Source organism: Pseudophryne corroboree, chromosome 5 (assembly GCF_028390025.1).
Source record: "Pseudophryne corroboree isolate aPseCor3 chromosome 5, aPseCor3.hap2, whole genome shotgun sequence".
In the NCBI taxonomy this organism is placed as follows: domain Eukaryota; kingdom Metazoa; phylum Chordata; class Amphibia; order Anura; family Myobatrachidae; genus Pseudophryne; species Pseudophryne corroboree.
The window spans coordinates 555,535,648-555,556,890 of NC_086448.1; the positions used below are offsets into that span (position 1 = coordinate 555,535,648).

General features: G+C 42.1%; 1 long non-coding RNA gene across 4 annotated transcripts in view; it reads left to right on the top strand.

Moving 5' to 3' along the window:
* LOC134928029 (uncharacterized) overlaps window positions 1-21,243 on the top strand; it is a 495,002-nt gene that overhangs the window by 181,529 nt on the left and 292,230 nt on the right. For 2 of the 4 annotated variants that reach the window (XR_010177813.1, XR_010177812.1), the window contains one exon: window positions 6,853-7,003. The exons of the other annotated variants lie outside the window; for them this stretch is intronic. This is a non-coding gene — a long non-coding RNA (uncharacterized LOC134928029). The remainder of the gene's footprint in view (window positions 1-6,852; window positions 7,004-21,243) is intronic. 4 annotated transcript variants of the gene reach the window in all.

Sequence of the window (21,243 nt, forward strand, 5' to 3'; positions counted from 1 at the left end):
GTAAAAAAAAAACCTTATGAAAGAAAAGACATTGGAAAATGTCTTCATTGTAGGTGTTTAAAGAAAACAGAATCAATTAAACTGGAAATATTGCTTAGTACAATACAAGTGAACAATGTAACTTAGGTTAGTAAATCTTTAGTTGCATTGCTCAGGGGCAACGTATGCTCAGAAGAGGCCTCCATTCTGCACTTCAAAGGGCACCAGACACAAGTTGGGGCCTCTGAAGAGATTGCCTGGCCTCTTAGCCAATAAACTCCCTGCACACCCTATAGTTATGCTGTCTTATAATACAGACACATAGGACGTGATGCAGAGCTCTAGATCATACCTCACAACTTTTAAGCAGTTGAAATCAGAATCTATTAAAAAACAAGATGGAGCCTCGTGGGAGGGAGGCATGACCTTCTGTCCATTAAGTCACTCCCCTTGTTGTATGCAGTTTGCTCATCACGACAGGGCAGCCCATCACTCCAGCAGATGCAATGAAGGGGAGCCACGCACAAGCTCAGAGTATCCACTCACCTCTGCTCTGCACAGGCTGAACCTAGAGCAGCGGTGTGACAAAGTGCCTCCCAGCCTCCCACATGCAAGACACTGCAACCCCAGGGTGGAACAGTGGGATAGTGCCCCCAAAAAATGGACCTTTACTGCTGAAATCAGGAAGGTTGAGAAGTATGCGTACAGTGTTAAATTGGGGTTGAAGGACCCCAGGGGAATGCAGTGGTAGAGGCCCATGCTTAGGGGTGTGGCCAGCCTCCAGTGAGGGGGAGTGGCCAGCCACCACAAAAGCTTGGCGAACCAGTAGGGAGTAAATGGTCTGAGTCCTTTATAAATATATAGAGAACAGAGTCGGACTGGGGTATGAAGAGCCCGCTGGGAGAAATGCAGTGGTAGGGGTCCATGCTTAGAAGCTCGGCTAACCATTAGAGAGTGCATGGTCTGGGCCCTTGATAAATATATATATAGTAAATACTGCTAGTGCATGCAATATCATGTATCAGATTAATAACAACAATGCACCGTAGAGAATACACCATAGTCCTGTGCACTATACAGAACATATTTATAATGTATCATACAAGTGCACAGTCTGGATAATGATCCCCTGAGGAGGGAGTGGGGCCCACTGGGGGTTTCCCCTGCACCCCTGTGGACCAGTCCATCCCTGTATGCGTAGATGCAGATTTGTACACATCTCTGAAGTGCACTTGTCCTGATCCATTCTCTTTATTTAATACTTATCATGATCATCATCTGAGTATAGGACATCAATGTGAAAACATGCACAATTATGTTTCTGTCCAATTACTCATGGTGCACAGTTATGTTGACATGCCCTCACTAAATTTTTCCTACTGTATGTGAGAATGCCCAGTTACTAATGATGCAGTTACACCTGGAGATTCAACCTAAATGTGTACAGGCCAGTACTGACAGGATAGATGTGTGCTTAGCAACCTTAAAACAGACCGCTCAGCAAACATCTCTCCCCCCGCTCAGCACAGCGCGATGTGCTGAGCGAGGGACGACAACAACGGGGAACCACTCACTTCACACAGCGCTGAAGTGAGCGACTTGCTAGATTGAGCCTGCATGCAGGCCAATCTAGCACCGGTTATAGCGACGCGCGGGGACGCGCATCGCTATCGCTGGAGGGCATACACACAACAGATCCATACTTAAAATCTAAGCAATCTAGTCAGATTGCTTAGATTTTAAACACGGATCTCTCAGTGTGTACCCCCTTACCGCTCTGCAGTGACTATACTTGCTACTCTTGATTTCAGAGCATGTGCAGTGCCATAACAAGCAGGGCACTCTCCGAAGACATCACCCCACTTTACACAAATCTTTAATCGGATTAGAAAAAAACATTCATTATCTTATTTGTAATGCATTCTGAAAGATAGTAACACAAGTTTAAGTCATAAACTAAAATGTATAAAGAATTCATTAGTATTATTTCTTGCATTAAAGCCAAGTATCATCATACAGTTTTTAAAAACAGACAGATTGCTTCATAATAAATATGAAAGAAGTGACATTGCCATCTTTCAATCAAGCTAGCCACAATAACAGACAGCAGGCCCATCCAACATTTGTGGTTTTGTCTCTTTTACCATAAACACAAACATGCTGGGTACTGGTTGCTTAGCAATGACTGGAGATATTTCATATCTTAATGACCAGACTCATTTTGCAATATTTATCCAATATTCTATTTCTTTTTGAGGGGAAAAGGCAGACAGTACTTTCTTTTGCTAGCATATATGGACAAACATCATTTTAAGTGCAATGTTCAGGTAAGAGAAGAAAATAGAAGGAAAAACAGCTTCTCCAAATTTTCACAATTGTGGTTTTAATTTTCTCAGCGCAAGACCATTAATTGCAATCGCCTCAGTATTGGTATATCATGTATGTGCAGTCATTTTTAATCTTTTACTTCTATTTGACTTTGTGGTTTGTCTCACATCTCTATACGATAACCAGGGCTGCGTGTCCTTCTCACATCCCCCTCAGCAGCTATGCAAAAGTGGTCAAAATACAGCAGTTGTGTAAGTTTGGCATTCAGAATGTTGACACCAGAATGTCAAAATAGTCAGTCAAAATGTTGACTGGATATTATGTAGACACATGACTTATTGGCATGGAAAACACAAAATTAATCTCATAGGCTTCTATTGGGTAATGCCGTCTAAAGATGAACATCATAAAAGTTGAGAATACAGTGTCATGGAGATCAGAATCAGAATCAGCTTTATTGGCCAGGTGTACTCACGTACACTAGAAATTTTTTGTGGTACAATGCATTGCCAAGCAGCAACATGTAGGGGGAATACATAGCATAAGAAGGGGGAAAAACGTAGCATACATTACAAACATTACACGTATGAGTTTATACTGCACATTGCAACTGTACGATAGACTCGACATATTAAACATATTATAAATGTAAAACTAAAACCGAGGGCTACTTGGCAGAGCAGCACCGAGGCAGCCATCCGCGGCGCCATTTTGAACTCAAACAATGCAAGTAACACAGAAGATTTAAGCAATACATCAAATGATAAACCACACAGACATAAAAAAACATGAGCTCACAGAAAGCATAATGGATGATTGGTGTAGGCATTTTGGGTAATAATAATAATAATAATAATTTTATTTATATAGCACTCTTTCTCCAAACAGGACTCAAGGCGCTTTACAGGCATCAAAACAATGCACATAATACAGAAGATTAATACAGCAATACACACAGACCTAAAAATGAAAACCTAGAATGCATAGAGTAATCATAATGCAGGATTGGTGTAGGCATTTTGGGTAATAACTTCCATGGGCTGTGTATTCCACCGTCAAAGGGTACCAGGTGCAGCAGCCATCTTGGGTGCACTGCGTAGGATTACCCTGGGTGGAATAGTCCAACCCTAGAAGAGATGACACAAAATGGGGGTGATTGCAGCGTCCTAACTTTCAGAGTAGGGTACCAACAAAACTATCAGGTCCATGTATTTACATCCCATCCACAAGCGTACCAGATGAGGCAGCCATGTTGGGCTCGGAGGTTACACTGGGAGGTGCCATACATGGGCCCAATGCATACATGGGAGAACGGGCACTTTTGTGGTAGTATGATATGACCTGTTTGAACAATCCACGTGAGGCACAACCTGCCCGCAGAGGAACCATCAGAGTACCCCATTTGGGGTGCACTGTGTTAGATGCTGCTGGCAGGGTGTGCAGTCAGTGGAGGTACACCTCGCAGGAATACCACACTGTGGGGTGGAAGTGTGCAGTAAAAGTTTTTTTTTTTTTAAAGAAAGCACATGGTGAGATCACCTTTGCAGGTAAACAATGAAAGGAGGGAAATTATCCTGGCCTAATAGGAGCAGTACGGGGGGTACGAGAATGTGTGGAGCACACCAAAATCCAATGAAAATGACCCTGCTGGGCCTGGCCTTGGTAATATCCCCCCCCCCCCCCCCCCCCCCACCATTGCTCCCTGCTCACCTTGAGGGGTAGGCCTGTAAGGCACTACTGATGTTCTTTGCCAGAGGGTTAGTAGGCCTGGTCCTGGTGATTTCATTGCAGAGGTTTGGTGAGTAAACATAATGTTCCTGAAATCTTTCTTGATGTTGTTCAATATTTGTTCAACTGTTTTTTTAACTGTTAATTTTCAAAATGTTTAGAGATAGGAACGCTTTGAGTATTGGAACGCACATCTGAACGCACAGCTGTGCATGTTGGAGCTACAGATATACTATAGAAAATGAACACAACTACAGCTGAGGCAAATGTCCCACTAATCAAGGGTGTTAAATTGCAGTGTTTGACTATGCAAACACCAGCGCAGTCTGCCTTCATTAAATATGCGGCACTGACCAAAGTTTAAAACACAGGTATTTTAAATTATAAACAAATCCTGAAACCACAAATCTATCTAACAAATTGTTTGCATAGTGTTCATTAAAGGGGGGTACACACGGAGAGATCCGTGCTTAAAATCGAAGCAATCTTGCTAGATTGCTTAGATTTTAAGCACGGATCTGCCGTGTGTATTCCCTCCAGCGATAGCCGCGCATCGCTATCGCCGATGCTAGATTGAGCTGCATGCAAGCTCAATCTAGCGGGTCGCTCAATTCACCGTTGTGTGAAGTGAGCGGCACCCCGTCGGCTTTCCCCCTCGCTCAGCACATCGCGCTGTGCTGAGCGGGGTGAGAGATGTGTGCTGAGCGGTCTGTGTTAAGATCGCTCAGCACACATCTCTCCCGTGAGTACCCCCCTTTAGTATAGAAATGATTTGCAGAGCTTCAGATTGCAGTAAGCAGATTACAGGGTAAGATATGAACATACATGTAGTATAGAAATGATTTGCAGAGCTTCAGATTGCAGTAAGCAGATTACAGGTTAAGATATGAACAATTAATTTACAGAACTCATTTTCGTTCCTATCATAGTTTCAGTACAATATAAATGTAGTAGTTGACAATTGTAGAAAAATGTAAACAATAAAATAGATGTAAAAACAATTAAAAATAATGAATAAAATAAAAAGATAGAATTACATAGTCACTGTGCTACGCATTTCATGGATGTGTGTGCTTCATCAGGTAGGGGATTCAGGACTAACCAAAGAGACCTTATACAATATATGCTGGTAAGGTTGAAAGTATATTGCTAAATTAAGAGGGTACTAGAGAATAGGGGAAATGGAAGTACTATGTATAGATGACAGGAGAGTGTGTTATAAAACAGCTTTATACTTGTGTGAATGTGTTACAGTGTAAAGGTATGTAATAAAGATTAGGAGTGACTTCATTTGTATGGTCTTAATGTGGTATCTGGTCTTTAGGGCGACAGTAAAAAGGTTGAAAGTCAGTAGGTCGACCACTATTGGTCGACATGGTCAAAAGGTTGACATCACAATGGTCAACACAGCATATGGTTGACATGAGGTTCTCACAATTGTTTTCATTTATATAACTTTCTCATACTTTGCCATCCACGTGGACTATGACTGAGATTAGTAACCTGTGCAGAGCACAGTTATGGCAACTTGCCCAAAGCATGGAGAGCAAAGCGGTATTCTAATTGGAAGTCAATGTGTTACAAGTTAAAAATGTACACCCCCAGAAAACCTAAAAAAATGCATGTTGACCTTTTCCTCATGTCAACATTGTGTAAGTCGACCTTTTGGGGTCGACCTAGACATAGTCAACCTTTTTACTGTTGACCTAATGAACCATACCACTTAATTATTTAGAAAATAAGTAAATCTTGTGATCGCCATGCATTCTCCACATACATTCAGTATGTCATTACTGTCCCGCACACAAGATTCACTTCCACATCTTAAGTACAGTTATTTCATATATTTCCTATGAAGTATTAACAATCAATAACCAAAGAGAGTCCCCATTCTGCTGTAAAACATGGAAAACCTCAGAGCAGAGTAGTAATGGGAGATTGGGATATTTATATCACTAGCATATTAGACTGTGTGAAAACAGTGCTGGTAGGAAATCGGTTTCCATATTACTATCCTCATATTATATGACACAGTTGTTATTTTTAAGATACACAAGTTTGCTATGGTTATGTTACCACAGATGCCACTGATATATCTTTTGTAACGGATTCTGGGCCTAATTCAGCATGAGTTGTAGTGTTGCGAGAAATCGCAAAACTCCTTTATCTGGCATGCGGGGGGCGAGGGGGGGGGGGGGGGGGTCGCCCAGCACAGGGCAAGGCCACCCTGCATGCAGGCCCCCTTCCCCCGCTGAAATGCGAATGCATTGCTAAGCAGCAATGCACTAGCATATAAGGGTAGCCCTCGGACTCCACAGCCTAGAAGGCAGTCGCTGGGCCACCATGTTTTGGGTTGCAGCAGCTGTGTGTCATGCCATGCAGCCACGTGACACGCCCCGTAAATGGTCCGGACACGCCTTCATTGTCCGGACTGCTCTCCCCTAGTGGTGCATCGGCACCCACAAAATGCTGCGTCGCCACCCCCGCCTGCCCCAACCAATGCCTCTGCCTGTCAATCAGGCAGAGGCATTCGCATAATTGTGATGCCATTGTATCTCACTGTGTGCGCACATGCAGTGCAGCTCCTGCGTGTGCACACACTGCACCGGGACTTCAGTATGCGAACGCATTGCTGATGCGTCTCTTACTGAATTAGGCCCTCAATGTGACCTATGTGCAATCTGGAGCTACATGACACATGCATAACTTACAGTATCTAACAAACATGACTTATTTTCTCCCTGAAATGTTTCTCTTTGCAATGTTCTGGGACGTTTTCTCATTTAGTATACCTGCATCTGCTTCATTGTCTTCCAGTAGTTCCGCGGAGATTAGAGGGGACACTTACAAAGTGGAGTACAGTATAGTGTATTGTTTCCATTTGTCATGATGAGTGAGAGCTGCTGACCTTGCAGATCACTATACCAGTGAGAACATCATTCTGGAAGAAGAACATGACACTATTACAGTGAGTACAGCCTTATTCTTCAGGGAGATGTGTTACTTAGATGCGTCATATAATTGCACTTGGTATATTAGTTATCATGATTGCCTTTAACCCTTTAACATTTGTTTACTACAAGCAATAAAAGTTGGTATACATGAAATAAACGAGCAACCGAGAGAGACTTTATTATTTTTAGGAATGAATATCAGTAATAATTCATAGTATTTAGGGTGATTTTGGGATGTAAGAACTGTTCTTGATTTTGAGCAAGTTTAGTGAACCTAAATAATAAGAATACAAACAAAAGTAATATTCTCCTAGATATTGAGACATATGTTTTATTTGCTATTTCTATGGAAGTTCAGTGTGCTGTCTAGATAGTTACTATAGTAACTTACTACCACTTGAGCTATCCGAGGGTAAGAGGAAGAGTTGGTAGTATGTAGCAGTTCTTATTGTATGCAGTAAGGGGTCTATTTACTAAGCGTTGGACGGAGATAAAGTGGATGGAGATAAAGTACCAGCAACTAACCTCCTGTCATTTTTCAAACACAGCCTGTGACATGACAGTTAGGAGCTGATTGGCTGGTGCTTTATCTCCGTCCACTTCATATCTGTCTAAGAAGAGCGGGATGTACTAAAGAAAAAATGTGGTAAAACCCCCAAAAACGGGGGTTTTACCGCATTTTCAAATGTACTAAGACCCTACCGCCGCGTTTTCGCCGTCCAGGGTATCGCCATGTCTGGATGCCGATACCCTATAGAAGCCTATGGGCTTCTTATCGCCGACCACCGTCCCCGCCGCAGACGCCTCCCCACCTACCCTCCCGGCATACCTTCCTTTAGGCTGCCCTGGTACCGGGAGGTAGTCTCCTCCTCCCCCTAGCAACGCAGCCAGAGGTCCTTCCGGCTGCAGGGGGGAGGAGGAGGTGCTGGGGGCAGCCTGCTGCTGCTTCCCGGCATGCAGGCATTGTGGAGACCCCTTTAGGTGATGGAGACCCCCCGCAGACCACCTCACAGGTATCGCGGGGGGCCTCCTTCACCGCATTACGATATTGATCGCATATGTAAGTACATATGCGATCAACATCGCTGCAATAAGCGGCGAGGGGCGGCGATGTATCTTAATACATCCCGTCCCTAGTAAATAGACCCTTTCAATTAGTTACGACTCTACTTCCATTGGCTTTAAAAGAAATATCATTAATAATGTAGCTAACCTTTGCTGCTATACTTTGGGATGGCATTACCTATACCCAGTAGTGGGGACCTGTGAAGACAGAGAGGTCACATGTCATTTTATTGGTATGAAACCTCCACATTAGAGCAGGGATTTGCCTGAGTTATTGCACTTTATAGTGCTGCAACATACTGTATAATGCTCCCCGCTGCAACACTAATGATACATAGACCCCTAAGTCACATATAAGAAAGGAGAAGAGTATACTCAAATAGAGACACTCATAGGGTTTATACATTTTATTGATGTATTTAAATATAATTCTCTAGTAGCAGGATGAAAGGTGAAACCAAAAAGATGCCAGGTAGTGATTGGTGAAGGGAATGAAATAAGAGAATTCAATAATTCAGGAACTAAAATCACTTTATGTGTAACCAATTATATGTTAGCTCAAATGTTACCAGTACATTTTGTGATGATACGTATGCATGGCAGTGGATAGCAGTAGGGCCATCTCACAATGTAGCTGTGAATAACCAGAGGATAACTTAGTGAACAGTATGTCATCACATACTTGAACTATCTATTTCTAGGCACATGTATTGCACGTGCTATTATTGTAATGAAATAGCTAGGACGAATATTGTACATATATAAAGACATCACTATCTAGAAGGGTTGCAGTTAAAATGCCGGCTGTCGAGATCCCGAAATTCAGGATACCGACAGGGCAGTCAAGAGCCGGGCTGGGCCCAGGTACTTTTCAAGGGGCGTGGCCTAATCACAGGAGGTGTGGTCATGTACCCTTAGAAAAAAATACTGAATGAAATAGTATTTTAAGCACCTCCATGGCCACACTGCAGCCCAGCACACAGCATAGTGTGCTGGGCTGAGGAGAAGAGCTGCAGCTGCTGCTGCCAGGTAAGAAGGAGGGGGCCTGGGCCCCTACTGGAACCTCACTGGGCCCCTCCATCAGACCTGGGCCCGGGTATTTTTTTGCCCTCTCCCCCCCCTCTCTCCAAACAACTGGATACCGATGTCGAAATCCCGACAGCAAACATGACGACAGTTGGAATCCCGTTGCAAAGGGGGGGCTATTCCCCCTTTGCAGCGCACAGCTCCTGGGAGGGTGTGTGGTCAGGCCTCCTGAACAGGTCATACCTCCAGTAGCCAGACCCCGTGGATGTCTCAATGCCCCTGACTATATAAATAACTGTTAGTAAATAAGGGTCCGATTTATCAAAGTTCGGAGAGAGATAAAGTGGTCACAGATAAAGTATCAACCAATCAGCTCCTAACTGCCATTTTACAGGATGTGTTTAAAAAATTACATAAAGGAGCTGAGTGGCTGGTTCTTTATTTCTCTTTACTTTGTTTCTCTCTAAGCTGTGAAAAAATTGGCCTCTAAATATTGATAGGCGTATTTAATAAAACCCATAAGTGCCACCATTAGAATTTTGTGTCTTTATGTGACATCCTCATCTGGAAAGATTTTATCCTTGCGCTTTCTAAAATGATAATTAAATGAGGAAAGTAATCTCAGATGCTTTCACAAGAACTTCAGTTAGCAGTGAAGTAGCCTCTGGTTTAACCTCTTCACGGATACTGACAAATATGTGCATGGTTACTTGACGGTTATTTTTAACTGCAAAACTTTTTGCTATTTAAATATATATTTATAACTAAATCAGTCAATATTAAAAAAAAACATTCTTAACTTGAAATGTATTTCTTTTCTATAAAATATACATAAAAAAATGATTTACATTATATCTCTCTAAACTTACAAATTCGTCCCTGAAGAGGTTAAAGGAAACTGCATCCGGGCACCTAATAAGTTAGGAAATTATACATGCTGCTGAAAGGAACTATTTGGCCTTTTCGAATCAAGGCTTCATATGTGCTATAGTCCCTCACAATGCAGCCTTTCAGTGGACCACATCCTATTTATTGCTTGACAGCAACAACACAATTTATATACTTCTCCATGGGCAATTGTCATAAGCAAAGAATAGAGTTACGTACAGTACATAGAAACATAGGTGGAAATTTACTAAGGTCCCGATTTGATTTGAGATTGCATTTTCGGCCAAAATTTACTAAACACAAATCACGGCAGTGTTGGGGCAGTTCGTATTGATATACACTGCTGTCCACACAAATACGAATCAATAGACCATCAGTCAAACACGGTTGTTTGTTCACGTACTCCTCATACACAAGGGAATTTACTAAGGATTCGTATTCTCAATCACTGCCGACAATAGCCAAACACTGCTGGAAAAGCATGGATTTCGTACTGAAAAAGAACTTTCAAATAGACTTGCTTTGGGCTGGCGTGTTTGGAGAATCATGCACAGATCAGTGAGATCCGTGCATGTTTCTCTATGTAAAAGTATGTGAAATAGTTAAAAATGTAAAACAAATTGCGTAGGGTCCCCCCTCCTAAGCATAACCAACCCCGGGCTCTTTGAGCTGTTCCTGATTGTTAAAATACCAGGGCAAAAATGTGTAGGGCCTCCAGTATTTATACAACCAGCACCGGGCTCTTAAACTGGTCCTGGTTCCAAAAATATGGGGGATAAAAGACGTAGGGGTCCTCCCGTATTTTTAAAACTAGCATCGGGCTCCACTAGCCAGGGAGATAATGCCACAGCGAGGAGACACATTTATGTAGGTCCCTGCGGCTGTGGCATTATCCCCCCCCCAACTAGTCACCTATGGCCAGTGTTCCCTGGGTGTGTGGGGACCCCTACAATAAAGCCCCCCCCCCTCCAGACACCCAAGGGCCAGGGGTGAAGACCAAGGCTGTACCTTCCATCCATGGGCTGTGGATGGAGGGCTGATGGCCATAAAAAGTGTAAAGAAAAAACAAAGAATAAAATAAATATTGTCTTATGGTGTGGAACTACCGGTCCCAGCAAGCCTCCCTGCATGCTGATACTTGGAGAACCACATGTACCAGCATGAGTGGCATTAAAGGGACCACTGCTACCTTTAGTTCCACACCAAAATAAATATTAAAATAAATACACACACACTGTGAAAGTAAAGTTTTAATAAAACACACTTACACACACTCAGTGCACATACTTACCTACATCCCACGCCGCCATTCACGTCCCCTATATTTTAATATTTCTTTTGGTGTGGAAATACAGGTAGCAGAGGGCCCTTTAATGCCCTACATGCCGGTACTTGTAGTTCTCCAAGTACCAGCATTCGGGGGAGGCTTGCTGGAACCTGTAGTTCCACACCAAAAGACAGCCTTGGGCTTCACCCCCTCAGATGGAGGGGACAGCCTTGGGCTTCACCCCTGGCCCTTGGGTGCCTGGAGGGGGGACCCCTTAATTTTAGGGGTCCCCACTCCCCAGGGAACCCCGGCCAGTGGTGACTAGTTGGGGGGGGGGGGGTAATACCACGGCCGCAGGGACCTACATAAATGTGTCACCTCGCTGTGGCATTATCTCCCTGGCTAGTGGAGCCCGGTGCTGGTTTTAAAAATACGGGGGACCCCTACGTCTTTTGTTCCCCATATTTTTGGAACCAGGATTAGTCCAAGAGCCCGGTGCTGGTTTTATAAATGCTGAGGACCCATACGCATTTCCCCCCTGGTATTTTAACAACCAGAGCCTGGGGCTGGTTAAGCTTAGGAGGGGAGGACCTCACACATTTTTTTTATTTTTAACTATTTCAATACTGTACACAATGAAGCCCTGCATAGATCTCACTGATCCAGCTGGGCTTCATTGTGTTATATCCAGCAATGTTTTACTAATCTCCGACGAAAAACACTGCCCGTCAATGCAAATTAAATCAACATCGGTGAGTGCAAAAACGATAGTTTGGTAAATTAATGTGTTTTTTCTCAAAAAGTAACAAACTGAAACTGCCGATGTCAGCCAAGATTGACCTCGGCTGAAATCGGCACAATCACGAATCTTAGTAACTATATCCCAAAGAATTTGTCGGCAGCTAAGAACCACTTGGCCCATCTAGTCTGCCCTTTTGTTTACCTTTTGGTAACTTCAACCCAATTTGATCCTTAGTTGATTCTAGGGCCAGGATGTAATGAAGTCCAGGTTCAATGGTTGTGGGATGCCGGACGAACGTGGATGTTTTTTTTAAAGGGGCAATCATTTACAAGGCTAAACCATGCCTTGTAAATGATTGCCCCTTTAAAAAAACGACCAAGTTGGGCCGGCATCCCGGATCCATGGACTTCATTACATCCCAGTCTTAATGGGGCTAATAAAATCATTTGACAGCAGATCTTTCCCACATCAGTGGCAATATCACTTAAAGTCACTTGAAGCATAACAAATCACAGAATGATATCTGAAGCAGTGGAAGACCTTTGATAAAACAGTTTGTGGAATTGTGATCTTAAGATAGGACCAAACCATGGAAAAGAATAAAGGTATTTATCACAATCCGCATTTTTAATGCTGATATAATAAATATTTATTGTGTAAATTCTCAAAGTGAAAATGCATATTTTCATGTGAATTCACTATGTTTCTCTTCCCAATAGATGGGCTCTGATACAAGCTTCTCCTGGTAAAGAGCTGGAAGCAGTGTGATAGCATAACACTATTACACTGCTTCCTGGTTCAGGTCCCTGGTGCACAGTAAAGAAAGTATAGACCCTCACCGTAAAAATCTGCAAATTATTAACCCATAAGCTATTATAGGATAATGCCATCTGATGATGGTGTTGTCCTTTCAGGGTCAAGAGAAGCTTGGTAAACCTGACAACTTTGCAGCCCCTATAAAAACCTATGTGGGCTGTAGCTACTGTTGGAAATGGATGGACCACAGCAGAAATTGGAAACAGTACAGTATCTGCCATGCTCCCTCCATTGTACCTTCAGGGTATACTTAATACTTAGTGGTGTTCCCCGAAACGACTGTTTTCTGGAAATATCCTGTAAAAATATTATTTGACAAATAGGTCCCTAAAAACAACACAATAATTGTTTGGAAAATAAAATTAGTGGCCCAGTATTAATAGTGAAATGACTAATATTGTACAAATGGTTTGTAAGTTGCCACAAGAGGAAACAAGGAGTTTATGTAACACTAAACAACTGATATGAGGAAATGAAGATTTCAGGTTACAGTGGGGAATTCATGGAAGGAATTAAGCTTTAGGGAAATTGCTTAGTTTTGATTCATAAGGGAATTGTTTGAATCACAAGGGAAACTGCTCTGGAGGGCATAGACAAGTCCAACTAAGACATAAGCCCGTAGGGGATGAGTCTAAATGATATAAGAAGCAACAGAAGCGTAAGGGAATCATTTAGAAACAGACCAAGAGGGAAACGAGATTTGTTTTGTATTCCTACATGAGTGAATGTTTTATTAAGGGGAATAGTTTTCAAGCATAACAAAATGAAAGACGGAAGCAATGATTTAGGCAACAAGCTATTTCTTCATTAATAAATACCTTTACTTTACTTACATCATTTGCAGTGTCCCCGAAAATGTTCAATAATAGCTACTATTAATTTGCCAAACTTGGATATTTTCTCCATAGCAAATACAAATCTGATTATTTGTCGCTGCTTAATATTCAGAATTTATTTGTAAGACCTTAGACACACCTTTATAGTACCTACAGCTATAAATTAATTAATTAATACAGTATTCTCCTAAACATTTGTTCAGGTTCTTAATTTATCATTGTGTCTGCTTTCTCGTAATGCTTCTTAGCTTCCTGACAGTGGTTTGTATCTCAACATCTCTTTTATACTCCATTATTAGGTCATGTGTAATTTATATGGGTAATTATAACAATCAAGGGGGTTATAAAAGAAAATCCTAGCCTGCATCTGTAACAGGGCAGCATTAGTATTGGCTACAAATGTGTGGTTTAGGTCCTCCAAAAATGAAAGAGGAATGACCTAATGTACTAACCCGCGATTTGTGGGAGCAGGTGCAATTCTGTTGAAGTAGTCATTAGAATCCAACTCGGTTTTGTCTTTAAATTAATTGCCACTTTGAATAAAGTTACCATCTCACCAGAATTGTGGTAGATCCCACAAATTGTGGACTATTACATTTGGACTAGAGGTGAGCGGGTTTGGTTTTACTCGGATTTACTCGGATTTACCCGAATCTCCTTATTGGCTATCAGACATCACGTGTTTTGGTTAGCCAATAAGAAAAATCCAGAAAATAAGAAATGGCGATAATTCTGGCGTAAAGAACCGAGTAAATCCGAACCCGCTCATCTCATATTTGGACCAAATATTTTCTTTGCATATGTGACAAGAGAAGAAATAATTGAAATCCTAACAATAATGCATACGGCTTCACCAATCAAATTGGCCTCTTCAAAATAATTTGACATTTTGAGTGGGGGCCTCTCACATATTACTAAATATGAATGGAAATCTAATGGGTATTCATAAAGAAAGATATTTTTTTTTTTTCAAAGGTGGGCTGTCACTATTAGCAGGATAAGAATGAGGTCAGGTGTAATTTCCATTTCCACACCCATTAATTTGTTATTTCAGCCCTGCTTTATTTTATATTTGTAGTAACTATGATGCCCAATGAATTAATGGGTTAATTATGCAAGGTTTGAAGGATGATGATTTCTATAGTTTTCTCCTTTATTTCTTTCCATGTGTTGCCCACGTCTTCTACAAGTAAGAATTACCACAGCCAGATCCAATTCACCTAATTACTTAATTACATATGTTTACATGTGTTGCTTTGTCTCACAGCCAGATCTCAGTATGCCACACTGGATACAAGACCACCCAGTTAGTGTCACTAACATCTGGATTAAACTGACACTTTGCAAGGAGAGAGGGATGTTGGTAAGGGTGAATTTTCTCAAGCAACAATCATAGGGGGTAATTCAGAATTGATCGCAGCAGCAACTTTGTTAGCAGTTGGGCAAAACCATGTGCACTGCAGGGGGGTAAACATAAAGGGGGTCATTCTGAGTTGTTCGCTCGGTAAAAATCTTCGCATCGCAGCGATTTTCCGCTTAATGCGCATGCGCAATGTCCGCACTGCGACTGCGCCAAGTAAATTTGCTATGCAGTTAGAAATTTTACTCACGACATTTTCATCGTTCTGGCGATCGTAATGTGATTGACAGGAAATGGGTGTTACTGGGCGGAAATAGGCCGTTTTATGGGCGTGTGGGAAAAAACGCAGGAGTGGCCGGAGAAACGGGGGAGTGTCTGGGCGAACGCTGGGTGTGTTTGTGACGTCAAACCAGGAACGACAAGCACTGAAATGATCGCAGATGCCGAGTAAGTCTGGAGCTACTCAGAAACTGCTACGAGGTGTGTAATCGCAATATTGCGAATACATCGTTCGCAATTTTAAGATGCTAAGATTCACTCCCAGTAGGCGGCGGCTTAGCATGAGCAAATCTGCTAAAATCCGCTTGCGAGCGAACAACTCGGAATGACCCCCAAAGTGCAGAGAAAGTTAGATTTGGGTGTGGTGTGTTCAAACTGAAATCTAAATTGCACTGTAAAAATAAAGCAGCCAGTATTTACCCTGCACAGAAACAAAATAACCCACCCAAATCTAACTCTCTCTGCAAATGTTATATCTGTCACACCTGCAGTGTACATGGTTTTGCCCAACTGCTAACAAATTTGCTGCTGCGATCAACGCTGAATTACCCCCATTAACTGTTGCCACTCTCAGGTATTTTAAATGGTACGGTTATGTGTATCTGCCCAGCTGTATGGATAAAGTAGTTAAACCCATTAAATCAATACAAAAAAAATATTAAGTGAAAACAATATAGATGAACTTAGCTTTTTCGCTGCGTGCCACTATCAGCTGCATCTTGCTGCAATGGCAGATTATTGCCACTATTTGTTACAGAGTGAAAAATTATAACTCCAAAGAAAATGGGTGTCTTTGCGGCAGATAGTTATTTCCAGTGGCATCACAAGGGGAGTGTGGTGGCGAGTGGGCCGCACCAGGTGACACCATTCAAGGGGATAACACCAAAGTAGCAGATCTACTCTGCTGTTTTGGTGTCGACCACTTGGATGGTGACAACTGAGCAGTAGTGATGCGCACGTCATCCACTCTGCATTGGAAGGCTGTGGGCTGCCCAGCAGCTCCTGGAGCACTGGACAAGTCCCCCACGTGATGAAAATGAGGGCATGACACAATGCCGTGCCCCCTTGCATGTGTGCGAGCCTTCAGCGTGCTGTAGTATCCTTCACACTGCCACACTGGGCGTCACCCACCCAAATTACACCACTGGGGCTTTGCACTGGTTCCCACATGCCATCTTCAGAGTGGTGGAACTCAGAGCCCAGTTCCACTGGCTTGCATGATATAATAAGCTAGGTCACGCATCCATATTTCCTCTCACACGGGACTTGTGATGCGAAAAGCTAACTCTTACTGCTCTGGGCCAGTATCACCAAGGCAGATGAGTATTGCATAGCAACTGTGTTAACATTTTAATATGAAATTATTGTGTGTGGTTTTTGATCACTCAGGTAAGCAGTGCTAGCAAGCCAGTTCTATGGAAACATATTAGTAAATACAACACCATGTGTTACTAAAGTGGTTCTCAAACTCGGTCCTCAGGACCCCACACACAGTGCCGTTTCTAGTGGCGGATGAGCTGTGCGACTGCACAGGGTGCCCGCCATGGCACTTTACAGTGTCCCTAGACTGCTTCCCCTCCTCCCTGTCATAGTACTCCGCTCAGGGGGGGTTGTTTCGCGGAATGACACGTTTGCGTCGTGATGTCACAACGCAACACGTCATTTTGTGAAACTCCACCCCCAAGCCGAGTACTAAGACAGGGAAGAGAGGGAGCAGGGGAGCGGGTGGGCAGTAGGGTGGGCTGCGGGCAGGCTGTGGCTGTCTATACACACCCCTGACGATGAGCATTACCCCTGGTAACAAGCTGATGGGCTGGTGGGCTGTGGCCTGCTGTACACCCCTGACAAAGAGCATTATACACCCCTGGCAACTAGCATTACACATCCCTGGCAACCAGCATTACTCCTGGCAACAAGCATTACACACAAATGGCAATGAGCATGACACCCATCCCAGAGCATGAAACCCCTGGCAACAAACATGGATCCCAGAGCATGAAACTCCTGGCAATGAGCAAGACACCCAGCCCATGAAACATCTGGCAATGAGCATGACACCCAGCATATGAAACCCCTGGCAACGAGCATGACACGCAGCGCATGAAACCCCTGGCAACAAGCATGATACCCAGCACTTGAAACCCTTGGCAACAAGCAGGTAATTTAAAAGTAATTAGAAGATTTACTGTATGGCATAATGCATCACGGGCATTGTGGTGTATGGCATAATATGGTGCAGGTGGTAATACTGTGTGGGGGTTAATATGGTGGATTTTTTTTTTTCCTGTGGTGGCCGAGGTTTGTTGGTGCAGGGTCAAAACTGAGGTGTAAGGTAGTCTTTTCCTGCAAGGTTACGCCCATTTTAATGGGACCACACCCATTTTAGCAAGACCACACCCACTCATCAGCACGCACACAAATTTGGCTCTTTTATATCTATGGGGGGACGACTCATTTTTGAATATCAATGGGGGGGGGGGGGTGCATTTCTTAAATCTCATACTGGGAGCCAAATTGTCTAGAAACAGCCCTGCCCACACAGTGCATGTTTTCCAGGTCATCTATGGATCGTTGAAATGTGACAGTTGGTCATAAACCTGTGCCCTGCTAGGTGACCATAAAACATGAACTCTGTGGGGTCCTGAGGACTGATTTTGAGAACCACTGTGTTAATCTATTTACTTGTTTAACATTTATTTATATAAAACCATCAAACTCTGCAGCACTTTACAGCTGGAACTCATGAGTGGGTATTAACAAAGAGGTAAGATGCCCTTGCTCACAGACTTACAATATACAGGAAAATATGAGTTTGACATAGATTGCATATTAGTCTAGACAGAGTGCAGTTGGAAAATGCTTAGGGGAGATGTATCAAACCTTCAAGAGATAAAAAGTGGAGAGGTTGCCAATAGCAACTAATCATTTTTCTAGCACAGTCTATAAAAAAACAGATGCTGATTGGCTGCTATTGGCAACATTTTTACGCTTTCAAAGGTTTGTTACATCTTGAGGCTAGGAGATCCAGTCACACAGCTATGTTCTTTTGGGAATCTATAATACCAACTTTAATAAAAAGCACTAAATATAACAAAAAAGCAGCTTTGACCAAGAGCTAATCTCAGTCGTCATCTTTTACATTTTTATTTTGATAGCTCTAATTATAATTAAGTGATTGAACAGTTCTTTGAAACAAAAGATTGTTCAACTGATTGGAGGAAAGGTTATGGCTGGAGGTGTGGTTGGAGAATGTATTTTCTAGTCATTGAGCAAAGATGGCTCTTATCGGCTGTTGTAGCAAACATCCCATTATCTACACAATTTTTATGCATTTTTATGCAATTTTTAATAGGGTTTGCTAATGATTATAGCTCAATTTTTGTGGATAGTTGCCCTGTTCTGCCCTCAATTATGGCAGATTTGTTCATATTTTCCAGTTCTGAGGCAAGTTAATGTTGTCGGAGATATTTTATTATCAGTAAGAAAAATGCAGCGGAGAGGTTTCTTTGATATTGCACATTGTTGTCAGTAGCTTTATACAAGACTTCAGTTCTGTCAGTGTGAAATATACAACATTTTATACAAAAAAAGCCTCTGTTTTGATGTGGGTAGAACAAAATAGGTTCTTTTCAGTGCAAAAATAATTTTAATTTTGTCTTTTATATGGAATAACTGCACAGATTTTCATCTTTGTGTGCAAAGTAAATTTGACATTTCCAACCTTAATGTTTTTTTTCTTGGTCTTTGTAATATATTTTATTCAAAATTTAAAAAAATCTTCTTGTGTTGATCCCATAGAATCAGTATTATGGTTTTATTATTGTGTTCTGTTTTATACTGTATATTCATAGATTCCAAAACACAGCACATAGGAAAACTGTACCAAAATGTTCAACTTTGTATTTTTTTTATATTTTGTATTGATTGCTCACTAGAATAAATCTATGGCAGTGGCTTATCTATGAATAAATAAATTAATAAATAAATAAATTAATAATAATAATAATAATAATAATAATATTTAATTATTTAACAAATAATAAATAAATCTAGGACAAGCTGGCTTGCAGGAAAAAGCATAGGCAATAAGAAATGAAGTATCACTGGCATTTAACAAGAATTACATGCTGGGAAAGGGCCTCTAATAGGAGAGCGTTCTTGAGATGTGTGTAGTAAAGTAATCGCTAATATGATCACTTTACTTGCTAGTTTGGAGGCCGATTGCGCTATTACGCATGCAAGGTCATCGATCCACATAAGTGCGAGTGGCCATTACCAACGAGAGAACCTATGGATTCCTCTCCTGGTAAACTTTTGCAGTGTTTAGCCTATAGGCTACAATGGTTAATGCCGCCTGAAGACACATTATCTACTGGGGCAAACTACGGAATGCTTTGCATTTTGAAGATTAGTAAATCTCACAATATATCAGCCCACATAGAGAAGTATGGGTACTACTATTGTGATTTCAGGTTTCCCCAGAAATGGGTATTTTAGGGGGGTTTCACACAAAATTACTGGAATAATTATGCCCCTAAAACACAAACAGGTGCCATGCTAATGTGAATATTTAGCACTGAGTCTGTGCTCATCCTGGTTGGAACATTTATACAGTAATGATCACAGAATGAGGGGTAGTCATAATATAATTATTATTCAATGAAAATAATGGCATTTACAGTAGTACATGCTACATCATACTCAAAAAGATGGTGGAACCTGTGTGTCAGCTAAGCAACTCAGTCCAAATCTCAAGAAGACATCACTTCTTAAGAAACCAAAGTCACTAAACAATGAGAAGGACCAGAGTGTTACATTCTATTGCTGAGAAAAGTCTATGGAAGATAGCATAGATGCTGACACAATGTTATAATTGTCTTCCCTTTTCCACTTTCCAAGTATGGTACGTAAGTAAAAATAAATAAAAAATAGGAATTTAATACCTACCAGTAATTCCTTTTCTCGTAGTCCGTAGGGGATACTGGGAAACATAGTTACCATGGGGTATAGATTGGGTCCATTGGAGCCTGGCACTTTAAGAAATCATTAGTGTGTGCTGGCTCCTTCCCTCTATACCCCTCATGCAGACTCAGTCTAGGAAAACTGTGCCCGAGGAGACGGACATACTTTGAGAGAAGGATATATACATAAACAGCGGTGAGGTAATGAACCAACACACAATAACAAAAGGTAGCAGTGCAACCCAAACAAAGGATAGCAACTCTAACCAGAACAAGGAACAGGGATAGCAATAGGAGACCCAACCAAGAAACTTACAACCAGGTAAGCAAGAAAATGAAGCACTGAGGCGGGCGCCCAGTATCCCCTACAGACTACGAGAAAAGGAATTACCAGTAGGTATTAAATTCCTATTTTTTTGAACATCCTAGGGAATACTGGGAAAAGTAGTTACCATGGGGAAGTCCCAAAGCTCCCAGAATGGGTGGGAGAGTGCTGAGACCCTTGCAAAACCACTTGACCAAACTAAAGGTGGTCACCAGCCAAAGTATCGAACCTATAGAACTTCACGAACGTGTTCGAACCAGACCAAGTAGCAGCTCGGCACAACTGTAAGGCCGAGACACCCCGGACAGCCACCCAGGAAGAACCCACCAACCTTGTGGAGTGGGCCTGAATAGAAGTTGGCAAAGGCAATGCCGCAGAAGAATAGGCCTATTGAATCGTCAACCTGAGCCATCGAGCAATGGACTGCTTAGAAGCAGGACATCCAATATTGGTAGCATCATAAAGGACAAAAAGCGAGTCATACTTCCTGTGACAAGCTGTCCTCTTGACGTAAATCCTCAAAGCCCTAACCATGTCCAAGGACTTTGGAGCAACCAAAGTGTCAGACTGTACCGAAACCACTATCGGTTGATTAATGTGAAAAGCCGAAATCACTTCCAGCAAAACTGTGGGCGAGTCCTGAGCTCCGCCTTATCCTTATGAAAAATCAACTAATGGCTCTTACAGGA